The sequence below is a fragment of the Octodon degus genome, unplaced genomic scaffold, assembly GCF_000260255.1.
Source record: "Octodon degus isolate 3935 unplaced genomic scaffold, OctDeg1.0 scaffold00128, whole genome shotgun sequence".
Taxonomy (NCBI): Eukaryota; Metazoa; Chordata; class Mammalia; order Rodentia; family Octodontidae; genus Octodon; species Octodon degus.
In genome coordinates this window covers 3253200-3268546 of record NW_004524704.1, presented here as the reverse complement: position 1 = coordinate 3268546, position 15347 = coordinate 3253200, and the positions used below count along the sequence as shown (strand labels likewise).

The 15347-nt window shown below is 47.9% G+C and overlaps 1 protein-coding gene across 5 annotated transcripts in view; it reads right to left on the bottom strand.

Moving 5' to 3' along the window:
* The window catches only part of Lpp (LIM domain containing preferred translocation partner in lipoma), a 658136-nt gene that overhangs the window by 582605 nt on the left and 60184 nt on the right, over positions 1–15347 (bottom strand). For 4 of the 5 annotated variants that reach the window (XM_023700939.1, XM_023700942.1, XM_023700940.1 and 1 more), the window contains one exon: positions 7627–7751. The exons of the other annotated variant lie outside the window; for it this stretch is intronic. The gene's annotated coding sequence lies outside the window, so the exon portion shown is untranslated. The remainder of the gene's footprint in view (positions 1–7626; positions 7752–15347) is intronic. 5 annotated transcript variants of the gene reach the window in all.

The following is a 15347-nucleotide window of genomic DNA, read 5'->3' as shown; positions in this document are numbered from 1 at the left end:
TCTTTCCTGTTGCATCTGCTGCCATACCTCTCCCCACAGATCCTTTCCAGTCCTTTCTCCATCCCTGCAAGTCTCTCACTTCCACAACTGTAAACCTTCCTCAACCACCTTCTGCTGTTCCAAGGCCTGGCTTTGAGCTGGTAGATCACTCAGGCAACTTCACTCTTTTGAGAGCTGCGCAACCAGCCTAGGGTTAGAAGGAGAGGCCCAGGGACTCTCAAGAATTCATGCAGTAAAGTTGATCCAGGTGAGACCCAGGTATGGCCACCTACCTTTCGACCTCGACCTTGAACTGTCATCTTAGACCTAAATTAGAATAGCATACACTTCATTTCCTTGGGAATGAAGAAAACAAAGAGGTGAAAGCCACCCCTGGCCCCACCCTCCCTCATCTAAAACACACACTGAGCCTGGGGCCTTGCAGATAACTCCAGACCCACCCAGTCCTTCTAATCCCAGCTTTTCAACTCCTATGAACAACACACACAGATAAATGTGAGATCCGAGTATGAATCTTTTACCATCTCTGTATCTGAGAATTGAATTTTAGATGCTAACTTGCTATGTGTCCTTGGGCAAGATACTTAAGAGTCAGTAAATCAAAGCAGCCCGGGAGGTAAAATAAAAGGAGAGCCTCAAATTGTCTAAGCTAAAAACACTCAAGAGACTTGGTGTGCGCAACCACAGCAGACCCCCAGAGAGATCGCGGCTCAGTCAGGCTGCAGCCTCAGAGTCCTTCTCAACAGCCATGACACCCCTCGTGCCTGTAAAATAAAATCCAAGCCACTCATCCCTCAGATGAGGACTACCACAACCCAAGGACAGGCCTGCCCACAAGCCATGCTAAGGAGCAAATGGGGAATCACAGAGGCCCCTGCCCCACCCCCACCCTACCCGGGTGGCTTTTCCTCCTCTAATACTTTGTGTATGCACCCTAGAGTGGTGGGTGAGAGGGATGTGGGTCTTGTTAGTGTACTAAGCTGTAATATAACCAGTAGCAAAAGCTTCACAGAATCCTGGAAAGGAGAGGTGCTTTGGGCTAGAAGGAAGCCATCCTGTAGGAGCCAGGCATCTGCTCCTGCAGAAGACAACTGAGGATCGCGGTGCCTTCCTTCCCAAGTGTAGACACGGCACTGGCCAGGACCAGCGAGGGCAGCTGGGTGCAGGCAGAGGCGGAGCGCAGGCCGGAAAGGAAGCCAAGCACAGTGGCCTCGGAGAGGCCTCTGTGGGGAGGCTCACTGGGAAGACAACTGGAAGAGTAAACCAGGGACTTTGTGGAGGTTTAAATGCTAGTCTTAATTAAATTAAAGGACCTGAAATGGAAAAAGAAGATAAGAAAGAAGTAGACAGAAAAGTACAGACTATATCTCCATTTCAATGAGAAAAAAATAAAGCCCTGCTATAGACTGTATTACAGGAACATTTTCATTATGTAAAAGCCTATTTTGCTTTCATGTCATTCTTAGATTACATCATAGAGTGGGTCCAGCCATCTCATACCTTATTATAAATAAATCACTAGCTTAATCATAGGACGCGCCAAGGCCCCAGATTTAAAAGGAAAATATTAGATCACTTTTAATAACTGATATAACTCAAGCGGCTGCCATTGAAGCAGGGTAAGGTGATGTCATCCCTGAAGAAGTCCAAGGAGGAAGCAAGGAGGTCAGAGCTGGCTGGGTCCAGGGACACTGCCATAGCCCACCCTCTGGACTACACCACCCTACTGCGGAAATCAAGCCTTCAGCAGAGATGCCCAGAAGACCCTCGCATGAAACGGAGCTCATGAGTACTGTTTGCCCAGATGTATTCTATTTCCAAATAGCAGAAAACACGAGCAACTTCTAATGTTTGCATTTATGTCTTAGGAGCTGGGCCATTCAGCTGAACTACAAATGCTAAGGATTTTAGTTACTCAGGAAAACATCCCATCTGGGGTGACCAATATGCAAATGCCTCAGATCTCTTCCCAGCCCAGGGGACAGTGCAAAGGGAAGCTACTGAGATAACGATCAAAAGAACTACGGAGGATTTCCAGAAGAGGTATAGGCTCAAGAAGGCTTGTCAAGTACCACAGTCGGGGGCACTGTACACAATTGTGCTGTCTTCTTCATGAGCACCGTGGGGTAGGCTTCTTCTTCTTTCTCTCTCTCTCTCTTTCCTCCTTCCTTCCTCCCTTCCTTCCTTCCTTGTGGTACTGGCTATTCAGCACTGCAGGCTTGCACCCCACACCAGGCAAGGCAGGTACTTCTTGCTCCACATTTTTAAGATATGAAAGCCCATTTAAAAACTGATTAACTGACTTAAGAAAGATTACGCAGCTAGTATGCAGGCTTCCTACTCTAAAAATCTGCTGTCAAAATCTGCTTTCCCTTCTTCAAGCTAGAATTCTCTTCTTTACTACACAGTGTCAATTTTAAAAAATGAAATAAATGATGAGTACCTGAAATGTACTAAAAATATAAAAAGGACTGAGAGTAGAAGGGGCCCACAGAGCGGAGAGATGGGTTAACATTACAGGACAGCGACACTTCCTTAATGACCACAGTTGTGCTTTCTGCATTTGAGCTCTAAGGCTACTTCCGGCTTCACCAGGAGTTTTTGTCTCCCATTTCCAGTGATGTTTTTAGGCTTATTAAGGTTGGAGGGCCAGTGAGATAGCTCAGCAGACTAAGCGCCTGCTTTGGCAAGCCCAGAGACCAGGGCCCCGCCCCTGGGGCGTACTGAGCCAGCAACCGAGTCCGGGGTGGTGGCGCATGCCTATAATCCCAGTGCTGGGAAGGCTAAAAACAGGAGGATCACTATAAGTCCTATCTACATAGTGAGACCCTGTACCAAATATAATATATATATATATATATATATATATATATATATATATATTACAGTGGACTCTTAAAAAATCTGCCCCCTTTTGTAAGATGAGCTGCCAAGCCTGGTTTTATAAAGAGTAGGGAAGAAATGTGAGGGCAGAGGCAGATGCCCTGAAAAGCTGGCTGCAGAAGAAGTGCTGGCTGCAGCTGCCGTGTGACCGTCAGCCACCAGCAGGGCTGTGCAGGCTCTCAGCTCCTAATGTACACTTTCTCCCCAAGTGCAGAGACGCCGTGTCTGAGCCGAGGCAAGCTGACTTGCATAGCGTGGCCCGATAAGCACAAGGAAAGGGCCGATAGCAAGACTCGAGGTGCCAAACAGCGGCCTATTTCTCCCTAATCTGTGTCTGGGACACAAGAGAGGGCTCCGGGTAAGAACTGAAAGCATGCCTGGAGATGGTGAAGAAGCATTAAGCAGCAGAGAGTGAAGAGGCAGAAAGCGAGACAGGGAGGAACTCGGTGAACCTGCCCATCTCTACCCACTGGGTCAGTGCCCCAGAAAGCGTGTACCCACCCCAGCTCTCAGGGTCTCACCTTTCTAACACAGGGCTCCAGCACAAACTTCTAGACATTTCCTCCAAAGCATCTCTGACCACCAAGGACAGCAAAGATGTACAGCTGGAGAAGCACCCCACCAACTGAAAATGTGTGGGTTTTTTCTCTAGAAAGTCACGCTAATATTGCATTCTGCTATTTCTATATCAAGATTTATATGAGGATTCTTTCAAATGGAGAATCCCTGTGAAATCGTTTCAAGTAGAATTGGTTCACAAAGGTAGGCAAAGCTCTTCCAGGCAGCCTTCCCAAATGTGCGCCATTCTTTCTGCTCTCCCAGGTATCCATGTCAGCCCTGAGACATCGAAGCTTGTGACTTCCCTACTTTGATTTCCCAAAGACCTAGCATGAAGCCTGAAATGTATCTGGCAATTAACAGACATGCTGTAAACAACACCCTCCTTGTGCCTGTGTACATCTTTCCAACTGTGCACTTCTCACAATCCAGGTCTGCGCTTAGCTCGCTTCACTGCAGTGTCTTACAAGATTCTGCAGGTGGGCCCCAGGGGTAGCTCAATGTTAGGACACTTGCAAAAGAAGAAAGAAGAAGGAAGAGAGAGGGAGAGGGACAGAGGGTGGGAGGGAGGCAGGGAATGGAGATCCTGCAATTCACTATCCTCTAAACACTAGGACCAGAGCAGAAAACAAGCATACACTGTGACCCAAGCGTAGATATTTGGCCGCAATCTACCAAGCACTCACCACACATTCAGGTATCAGATCCCTTCTACCACAGAGCGACAAGTTGAGGAACAATTTAAGAAGTGGCTGATCTCCTGGGACCACTCCCAAGTTAGAGTAAAGGTCTCTCCACTACGCCTAAAGCCAAGAAATAGGAGAATTTGGAGTCAGGAGAAAAGATACTAAAGACAGGTACCTCTACTGTTCACAGCAAACACACCTCCTAGGATATGCCCCTTGGGACACAAGGAGCCACAGACTTTGAAGAAGCTGATTGGTCGCACCATGTGACCAAGCAAGTCTTCTTGTAGTTGTTGAAGTGAATGACAAAACTCTGGGTAGGCCGTTGGTCAGAAACCACCTGACCAAACATCTACACAGAGCCAAGATGCTCACCACAGGCGGAAGTAACCAATGTTTTGCTTCCGGCAGAGACTAATACCTAATACTTCTCAGGAGCAGAGGAAATATTAAAACTGAAAGTCTTTGGCTACAGACAACTATTGTACACTGGTATCAAAAAGGGAAATCATTTCCTTCCTGGCTCCCACTGGACCGGTGGTGCCCAAAGCCAAAGGTGTGACTGTCTAAGCAAACGCAGCAAGAATCCAACAGACCGTTGCTTCTTTGGGGTCTCTCTCCTGGCCACTGTCCTGGACTTCAGATTTGCCTCCCCCTACCTCTCACTGCCTCAGTCAAAAATGAAAGTGAAAAGCCACAATACTATACATTGTTATCTCAGCTTTCATTAGCTGTGCTAGGCAAGCCTCCAGAGATCAAGCCGCCTTTCAAGACGGAGATCGATTACGTGCCCATCCGTGGACAGGGCTGCTGCAGGAGAAGGCTTTCCACAGCTTAAGCTCAACAGACACAGTGATCGGCACTCCACATATTATTTATTTTTCTGTATATTCAACATGATTCTCTAAGGAAGAAACCAGCCAGAATAATCCATCACGTATGGAACACACTTTATAATTTAATGAACAGCTTAGTACCCATCAACACACTTTTTTTTAATTAAACATGACAAGCAAGCCAGACAACGGCCTTGTCTCTGAATCAGAGATTAGGAAAGTGAGCGTGGAGAGACATTTTTCTAGACTTGTACAAGTACTGTCTGACAGTGGTTCTGTTACCATATCCTGGTATCATCTGCCTTCCAATACGCGCTTTGGCCATATTAGTACCAAAAGCCTCTCTCTTTCTGTCCAACCATTTATTTAATTCTCAAAAACTCTGCAATCCAGCCTCATCTATGCTATGATTCCTGCAACTGCTCAGCAGAGACTCTGCCCGGACCAACAGAACACCATTGGAGAAAGGAATGCTCGCTACCTTCACCTTTATTCTACCTATGAAAATACACACTGGTTCTATTTTGAGCCACACACCCAGTAGGTACAGGGAAGTGCGTGACCATGGGCAAGAAACGCTGTCTGACTTGGTTTTGCATTCCTGGAATGTTCCAGCATCCTGCCTTCGCCACGGACTCACACTGTGATAGTTCTTGGAGAGGCTTCACGCTGGCCCTGTCATCAACAGTGGGTAGAGCTGGGCCTGCTCAGGTCCCTTTCAGAAGGTGAAGCAAAGACTGAAGTCTGGCAGCCCCGGAGCGCTCCTGGGCTAAGCAGGCTTACAAAGGTCTGCAGTCCCTCACACAGCTCCTAGTCGTCTCTTCCTCACAGTGCCTGCCTCGGTATTTCCTTGAGAAGCCGCTTCTTCTCCCTGGTGATGCTGCCATCATAGTTGGATGACTGTTCCTAATCCAGTTCTGAGAGAGCCCTGGCCCAGCCACGTCAGCAAACACAGTCTCTTGGCCACAGTGACTGGGTCAGCTATGTAAGATAAGCCAGGCCTATGAGAATGTGGCAGACAGTGCTCTCCTTATCTGAATAAGAAAAAAGATGCCCACAGCCCAGGTTACAGTGGGCAGCTATCGCATGACCAAGCAGAACAACCTGAGGATGAAGCAAACACAATCAAGATGGCAGAGACACAACTGGAGTGCTGTCCAAACTGAGCCTAGAGGCCGCTCTGTCTCTGGACTTGCTGGGTTCCGGGGTTTCAGGGTTTGCAGGGCCACTCACCAGCCTCTTACAGTCCACTTACGGAGTTGAAGGCTACGACAACATAGTAGAAGACAAAGCCTCTCTCGGCTCACAACTAATTTACGGACCACAAGAATTTCTGGGCCTATTTTAGCTCACTGCTGTTAAAGGGATCTCTCCTATTCTGCCATTCTTCACTTGAGCTCTTCAAATGGAGATGCAAGCCTGAATATTTTGTCACAATTTAGCTTTACACACTGAGAAAATTCAGCAATTCACAATTCCCATTTGATGTTTAAACTATATATGGTGGGGGGAAAGTATTCAGGGCTGTATTTGGTTTTTTTGTTTGGTTTTTTGTTTTTTGTTTTTTGTTTTTTTTGGCAGAACCGGGGATTGAACTCAGGCCCTTGCACTTGTCAGGGAAGCGCTTATTCTGCTGAGCCATCTCCCGGCGCCCCTGTATTTGAAGTTTTAACAGGCAAAGATGTTGAAGAGTCCCAGCCTGAGTGCTCTGCCTTCTGTGTCGTGTAGGCCTGCAGGCACAGAGAAAGCCAGGTGTACGCTCACTAGGCCAGAGCAGCAAACTGCAGCTACACAATCAGTCATACCTCTGACGGAAGATGGGTTTTATCAATCACAACAGCATCTGCTCTGTTCTGAACAACTACACCACACGTGCGGCCAAGCACATTATCTGCACAGCAGAATGCTCAGACAGGAAAGGACTGGGCCTCAGCACGGAGCCCACGGACCTGCAACCCCCTCGGAAGCCTTAGCCAGAATTCTCCAACCATCTCCTCGGATCTCACTACAGAGCACGGAATCCTGATTGTTTTCAGCGCTCACATTTTTTTGGAAGGGTTCCCAGACAAACAAGGTACAGCTTCGTTTACCTGGTTCCCTTTTCCTTTCCAAGTGAACAGCAGGATTCACACTTAGCTCGTAAGGGAACAGCAGCAGGCCCATTACCACAGAGGCTCACGCCTCAGCCTGAGCAAATTCCTCAGCCTTCTTACCTCTAACGGTTCCTGCGGCATCAAAAGAGACCACAGAAAAAGCACCTTGCATAGGAGTAAATAAGAGACGCTCAATACTGGCATTGCTTTCTTTCCTCCCCAACATCGCATCACTGTTGCCTGACATTTCCATTTTGGTCTTTCAACTTCCAAATCACTTTCCTTCGTGCCAAAGGAAGGAAAACAAAGAACACAATCGTTGGCAACCTGAAATCATTATTCCTCCAGCTTTTTCTGCAGTTTCTATACCTTTCTGCTTTGCTTTAGCATTATTGTATCTTGCCCACTGCCAAGGAAATCAAATTTTTAAAAAGACATTTTGATCTTCTTTACTTTTTGATGTTCGTTAAAAGGTGTCATGCTTTAAACGAAAACGATCGATTTTTTTAAATTCACTGAAACAAGCTAGTTAATTTAACAAGAGAAACATCTTTTCCGTGGAGGACTCACCAATGAAGGAAAAATATCTTCCCTCCGTTGGGGGCACAGCGCGAAACAATCAAAGCTTCACAGGACTGAGAAGCAGCTGACCAGATTCCTCGTCCACGTCTGTCTCTGCTCTTCAAGGTCACGGCCTGTGAAAGCAGGAGAGGAGACGGCTTAGAAGCTTGGGCCCTTCATGGGTGACGAGGCCTCTGACTGGACCACCGTGAGGTGGCTCCAGACTTGGATGCCACCACTCTTGGGACTTCCTTCTGTGCCTTGTAAGCCCCTAGGCAATTTCTACCACTTTCATTCCACTAATTTGTCTCAGAATGACGTGGAAAGAGGACCCTTGTGTCTCAGTCCTCGCATCTTAGGTCTCCTGGGAAAACAGCTTTGTGTTAATAGTGGAGGTGAAAGAGATCAATTAGTTACATTTCAGGCAAGAAAAGAACTTGATCTAAACTACAGCAAATAAAAAGGAGGAAAAGAGTTTAAAGGCAACTTTTTAAATATAGGACCCAGTGGCATGTCTGAGCTTTAATTTTCTTGTCTGAAAAACGACAGCTAGCCAAAGGAAGAAAGCCAGAAGATCGAAACAATTTCATTTTGTTAAGGACCAGTCTGTCCTCTTTCCTAAGGTTTAAGCAATGCATATTCCACAGAGAAGCAGTCCACTGAATTGTTAAAATTTTGGCTTATGTGCACAGGAAATTCACATGCCACTCCCACTCTCACTTAATACTTTAAGTATTATCTAACCAATCAAACATCAGCTTCCTGTTGGTCATTCCACCAAGTATTCAAGTCCCTAAACAAATTCAAAAATTCGAAAGGCTCTGAAAAATTAGGCATACCAACTCTTCCAAGTGACAGCAAGAGAACCTAGGGCCAGGACAGAGAGGGGACATTCAAGGAGCCCACTGCTGGTGGCAGGGAGTCCGTGACTTGATCCACTGGACCTAGGTACTACTGGCTTAGACAGAGGACATAGACTTCCTGCGCAGGGACCTATACACCAGCGGCTTGGGAGCCAAACCACGACTTACACCCAGGCCTCTAAACTCCTACTCAAACCTCCTCCTGCCAACAGCAGGAAGAAACTAACCAAGGAAAAGAGCTGACCTGAGATGAGCCCGGCTAAGCAATGAGCCCCCTGAAAGCTGATTGTCTTCTCCAAGAACATCAGCGCTGTCAACCTAATTTCTACAGAGAGGCACAGTTCCAAAACTGCTGAGGAGAGGCTTGTGGGAAAGTCATCCCTACGGATATGGACAGAGAAATCCCACAGAAAATGAAAGGTCAACCTTCCCCACCTAAGTTCCATAGAACTAAACCAAAACAGAGAAAGATAAATCAGAACAGTTTCCACAACAGCATCGCAGGGCATGTGACCTCCCAGATTTCTAAACTTCTGTCAGAGGCGAAAGCCGTCCACCATGGGCCCCAGGGGAGTCGCCTTGGCTCTCCTGCTCCCCTCTGTGCCCCAGCGGAAGTGGGCTCTCTTTGTCACAGCTGCCTTGTCTTTTCACCATTTTTTCCCCCTTTTCCATAAAGGGAACAAGCAGCTTTGCAAAAGAACTGCTGTGAGATGATTGAAGTTCCCATGCAAACAAACCATTAGCAGAGTTCAAATGCAATTGAAATTACCAGTTGTTAAAGCGCTCCTCAATTTCGTGCTAAGTTTCCAAGGAGAATTACATGCTATATACTATTTAATTGGTTGTTTTCTATTTTTTAACATCCATTTATCCCCCTCCCCTACCTTATATTTCAGAAGTGTCTATAAAAGCTTCTCTTTAAAAAATTACACATTGTTGAATAGATTAAATCTAAAGATTGAAAAGTATCAGAGAAACAGCTGCAGGGTTAATGCAGCTCAGCGACAGTGATGTTTTTGGCACCATAAAACTGGCATCATTTTAAAAACTTAGGGAACACCTATGGTGCCCTCCCTTTTTACAGTGACAACACTGAAGACCTGAAAGTGAAGCATCCTAAGTCCTGTCCCAGGGTTAAGGTCAGATTCAGGAGGAGATCCACCATTTCCTGCCATCCCTGTCCACACGCCTGCTCATGGATAACAGAACAGGAGGATACAGCCATTGAATTTTTTCCTAAGTCTATTTTTAAAAATAAAACTAAAACTTTTTCTTTTCTTTTCTTTTTTTTTTTTTTTGAGGGGGGGGGCTTTTGAGACAGGGTCTTATCCTGTGCTTCAGGCTGGCCTTGAGCTCAGTCTGTAACCCAGGCTGGTCTCAAACGTGCACTGATCCACCTGCCTCAGCCTCCCGAGCATTGAGATTACAGGCATGCACCACCACACCAGGCAAAAACTGAAACCTTTAAAGCCATCCCTGACTTCTAAAGTGAGACAGGCAATAGTAATAGCAACTCTCTCTCCAAGAGGGCCGAAAAGAAGGAAAGGCTGATGCATGTGCGTCATCCGCAGACCTCGGGAAGACACATTTCAAGAAGGGATTCTGGGCAAGAAAAGTGAAGACCCACATCCAGACGCACCAAACATGACACAGCGTATGACAACGGCAGCTTCCCATTGCTTTATCTGGTCCTGAATTAGACACAGAGTCAACAGAACAAAGGCAGACCTTGTCCCATCTGTAAACAGAAGGCATTGCTAGAAGCTATCATGAATGCAAGGGAAAGTGATTTTAACCTCTCTACGCTGGTTTCTAAATCTGCAAAATGGGACTCACACCTCCTATCCTTCCAGGTACGGGGAACCATCTCCCGGGATTCCATCTCCAGCAGGTACCACACAGACACCGCGCAGATCTGCATTAATTACTGTCCACCTTCTCCCTCCTAGGTTCCTCTAAGTTCTCACAGCTTAAGTTTCTCTGGTTATAATTTATGTCAACTAAACTATCAGGAGCCATTTATAGACTTCCAGTCTGTTGGATAATACATGTTCTTTGAAAGTAAATCAATCTGTATTAACATTTAAAAAACAAAACACTTCATGGAATCTTACACTTCTAAGTATTTTCCTTTGAACACCAACTTTTAAAATGTTATCTAAAAATGGCCTCCAATTCCAGCTTTTTGAAACATGTATTTATAAAATCACAACTGTAGGTCCAAAATCTAGTCAAGTTTTCTATCGACCCTCTAAAAAAAATGTTTCCCAATTGTACACTGAGGAACTCAGATCAGAGAGGCAGACGCCTGACCAAGGTTTCGGGAATATTGAGTAACACACTTGGGACCTGAACCTTGGTCTTCAAAATCAAGTTCCATGACACAGGTTTTATTTACTGCAGCTAAAGCTGTCCCTACCGCAGCCAGGCACTCTGCTCAAGGTAGAGAAACACCTGAAAACTCTCACTATCATCACACCTCAAGGAGAATTGGGACAAAACTAACGGCTGCCTTTTTAAACTGAAGAAGAAAAAGGTTCACGTCAGATGCAGGTAAATCCATCTTCAATTCCACCTTCCTGTTACGTTCTTAAGTAAAAGAAAAAGCTCAGAGACCTGGCAGGAATCAGACATCGACTGGTGTCTGGGAAGCAGGCCTCTCTGAAAAGATAGATAGTATCTGGTGAACTCAACACTACAATTCAAAGGGCTGGGCTCACGATGACCTCCGGCAGTCCCGGGACGGCCGTGGGCAACTCGCTGGCAGCACTGCTGTTAGCACAGTGTGGACTCCCTGAACTCAGCAAGTGCACAGCGCAGATGCTTGCTGGCGCCCGTCAGCCCTGGCCGGAGCGCTGCGCAGGCCTCACTGCTCTGCCACGTCCAGGGCGTCTGCAGAACTTGCCATCTCCCTGGGCTCTGCTAGAGCTCACAGACAGGCTGGAAAGCACACAGCAGCCTGCCTGCCACCGAGGTCCACGCAGCGTCACGCTGAGGATCTGGAAGTTCTCTGAAGATGATGTGACCTCTGAACTAAGCTCAGCACCCAAGAGAATGTCCCTGCATGAAGAAAAAGCAAGTAGGCCTCGGGAACACAATGTGCAAAGACTTTCCGCAGGGTGAGTTCAGGGTGTCCTCGGGGAAAGTGACTAAGCCTAAGCCGGTGAGGCCAGGACAGAGAGACAAGACAGATGGCAGGACACGGAACTGGAAAGGAATGTGGCAGGCAGGACGCAGGGGACTTTGTGTCCCTCACTAGTGTGCTCGGATTGAGACCCGTGGAACTGCACCTTGGGAAACGACACAGAGGAAGCTGGAAAGTAAGGCCATGACCTGAAGGGATGATCAGACAGGTGTGGGGTGCACAGCTGTAACCTGGGGGGGGGGGGAGGCTGAGTTGGGTGGATCCCAATTTCAAGACCAGCCTGAGCAAGTTAGATGGAAACTGAAATAAAAAGTGCTGAGAACGTCACACAGTAGTAGGGCACTTGCTTAGCAGGCGTGAGTTCCTGGGTTCAAGCTCCAAGACCAGGAATGAATGAAGGAAATGAGGGAGGGAGGGAGGGAGGGAAGGAGGAAGGGAGGCAGGAGGAGGGAAGGGGAAGGCGAGGGGAGGAAGGAGGGAGAGAAGGGAGGGAGGGAAGGAGGAAGGGAGGCAGGAGGAGGGAAGGGGAAGGCGAGGGGAGGAAGGAGGGAGAGAAGGGAGGGAGGGAAGGAGGAGGTTAGGAAGAAAGGAGGGAGGGGAAGGGAGAGGGGAAGGAGGGAGAGAAGAGAGGAAGGGAGGAAAGGAAGGAAGGAGGGAGGGAGGAAGGAGGAAGAGAAGGGAGGGAGGGATGGAGGGAGGAAGGGACCACCTTCCAGGTCGGCCTCCAAACACAGCAAGGGTGGAGAGTTCTGAAGAGCCCTCCTTCTCAGAGAAGATGGCTGTGAGGATCACCCGTAAACCACATCTCCATTGGCCCCTCCCTCCAAGTCTGACACTCCATGGGACAGTCCTACAGAGCACCGGAGAACAGCACTCTGCCTTTAGGGGCCCTCCAGCGTCACATAGCTCCTTGGAGAACTGAGCTCCAGAAGACAGGCTGAAGACATGCTGTGGGCTCTCTCCTGGGCCTCCTCCAGCAGGAGCCAGGCCCATTCCAGCTTTTCCTGTGTGTCTTCCACATGCTGTGTGCCTCCCACTACCAATGAGCTTGCCCTGAGCCACCAGTTAGGTTCTGTGCCACATCATTCCCTTCAAGGAGAAACCCTGGTAGTGGTTCCCAGATGTCTACAGCCCCAGGAAGGTGAGATACCTTCCCTGTGTTTGAAAAGCTTCCCAGATATCTAGAAGGACGAGACCCAGAAGAGGAGGGGCCAAGAAAGAAACACTGCCGCTGAACAGATGAAGTATCACAGGCTCAAGTAAGGTAACCAACACTCGAAATCCAGGTTCCGTGTTTGTAAGCACCATACATGTATACTCTGCTGCCTCAGAGCTTTCTGTGGTGCAGGTGAGCAGAACAGAGAGACCATTTCCAGGGCAGGGGAGAGGATGGCGTGTGGTTAGCAGGTGGCCATCGGGATTGCTTCCTTCGGAAGGTGGCTTCGAAACAGATGTCTGTGGACAGAGCAGGAGTCCTCTCGCTAGAGATGGGAGAGGTCATCCCAGGAACACCACGAGCTAGGAACACCCTGAGTCTGGAACACACAGAGATGGGAAGGTATAAGGCAGCCCTGGGGAGAGGCAGGAAGTGGGGTGCTTCACGGACAGGGGAGCTAGGGCATAAAGCTGTCCCCAGTGGACACGAACCGCTGTCTGGATCCCAGAGCACTGGGATACCAGGGCACAAGTTTCTGCTTACCACCTTTAAATACTGGGGAATGATGCACACAAGGCAGAACTGTGACCCAGCTTCAGCTTTCCTTGGGGCTGTGTAATCTGGTGTCAGAGCCACATCGGTAGCCTTTTAGGGGCTGGTCCAGGATCAGGAAAAAAGGGTATTCAGGTCCTTTCCAATCAGAGAACAAGACAACACTGTTCCTTGGCTTTGACTTCGAGATGCAGTTCTACACCTAGTTCATGGATCATGGCCTGAAGAAATGACCAGACTCCTTAAGTAATTTCCAAGCCCTGCTTGGAGCCTGAGTACCCCGACTGGCAGATGCAACACAGAGAATGCGGTAGGAATCAAAGAATTCAAGGAGGGCCATCCAGGTAGCTCAGCCGACTAAAGCACCTGCTTAGGCAGGTGCAGAGATGGGGGTTCAATCCCACTACCACATGCGGTGCCAGCCCCATCCCCGGGGCATGATGAGATGGCCAGTGAGAGTGGGCATGGTAGTGTATCTGTAATCCCAGTGCTTGAGAGACTGAAAACAGGAGAATCACTAAGAGTTGATGTACACAGTGAGACCTTGTAGACCCTGTCTTATATACATAAAAAGAAAAGAATAAGAGAATTCAAGGCACTCTGTCACTCTTGAATTTTCTATTTAGAACCGCAGAATCCCAACCAAGTCACTTCCTCATAATGAGAGCACAGTTTGCTCATTTATAAAATGAAAACAATAATCCTTAAAGATCTTGGTTCTTGTGAGAACTGTTAATAAACTAGAATACGAGGGCTTGTGCTCCTTCTGCGTGCAGGGCGACGTCTTAGAAGAGCCTGCCTCCTCCCAACAGCCATCACACTGCTAGGGGTCCTATAAAAACTGCCCAATCCTCCTAAAGCAGCAGTCTAAATCTGGAGTTGTCAACAATATCTTCCCTGCTGAAAATTGAGCTGTATTCCCCAGGAAAGTCATTACATCTTTTTGTGCCAAATTGTTTTCATCTTTTAAATGACCCAGTAATCCCACGTTGGGCAATATACATAAGGGAATAATCCAGAAGGAAAAAAGAAGGCAATTTGTTCGGAGATGTTATTCATCGTGCTATTTCTAGCTCTTTCTATATCCCCTATTATAGCACTTCTCTCACTGTGCTGTAATTATCCACGCCCCTTCCACACGCCTCCAAATTGTCTTTGAATCAGTCCCCAGCACCTAGCACAATGCCCAGCATACAGTAAGGACTCAATAAATGTTAGCTGACAGAGTGGGTAACAGGTAGGAAAGTTCCTTTCAAAACTTGAGTGAGCAAAAACAAAACAGTTTTTAAGACGTAAGGTTACTTGATTTTCTTAAGACTGTAACCACCGGAAGAGAGTGTAAGGAAACTGTGGGAATAATTACAGGTGCCTGATAGAAGCCTGTGACCCCGGGGGCTCTCCCGGCTTTGGCCACTTTTAGTGTAAGATGGGCACGGGATCCCTGGGGGTGGAAGGTCCACACAAGGTCATGTTGGCCTCGCAGGCCACACAAAGCTCAGTGAAAACTCTTTGCTTCTTACTATGGGGCAACGAGTAAACTACCTGCCCTCTGTGAAATCAGCTTCTCCACTGAAAAAGGGAGTGTTTCCAGAAACACCAGGGCCACTGGCGGGAATTACAGAGAGGAGGCCAGCGCCAGCAAGTGTAAGTTCAGCTGTGAACAGAGGAGGAGGCCTGCGACGGGCCCTCCCTGAGCACGGGCCTCAAGGCCCACTGGAGCTCTGGGACCCCTGGGACCCCACCCTCTCACTGAGCCCACTAGGTCCATTTCACAGGAGGGACAGGGTTCTGCAAAGCTCTCTGGGAAAGGAGACCGAAACCTCTGTCAGGACAGAGTACATTAATAAAATAAGGTTTGGGGATACGGTTCAGTGGCAGAGCATGTGCTTAGCATGTGCTAGGCCCTGGAATGCTCCCCAGCACCCACAGCAAAGAAGAGAAAGGAGAGGAGGACAAGGCAGAGAGAGAGGGAGGGGGAGGGGAAGAGGAGGGGAGGGGAAGGGAAAGGAGGGGG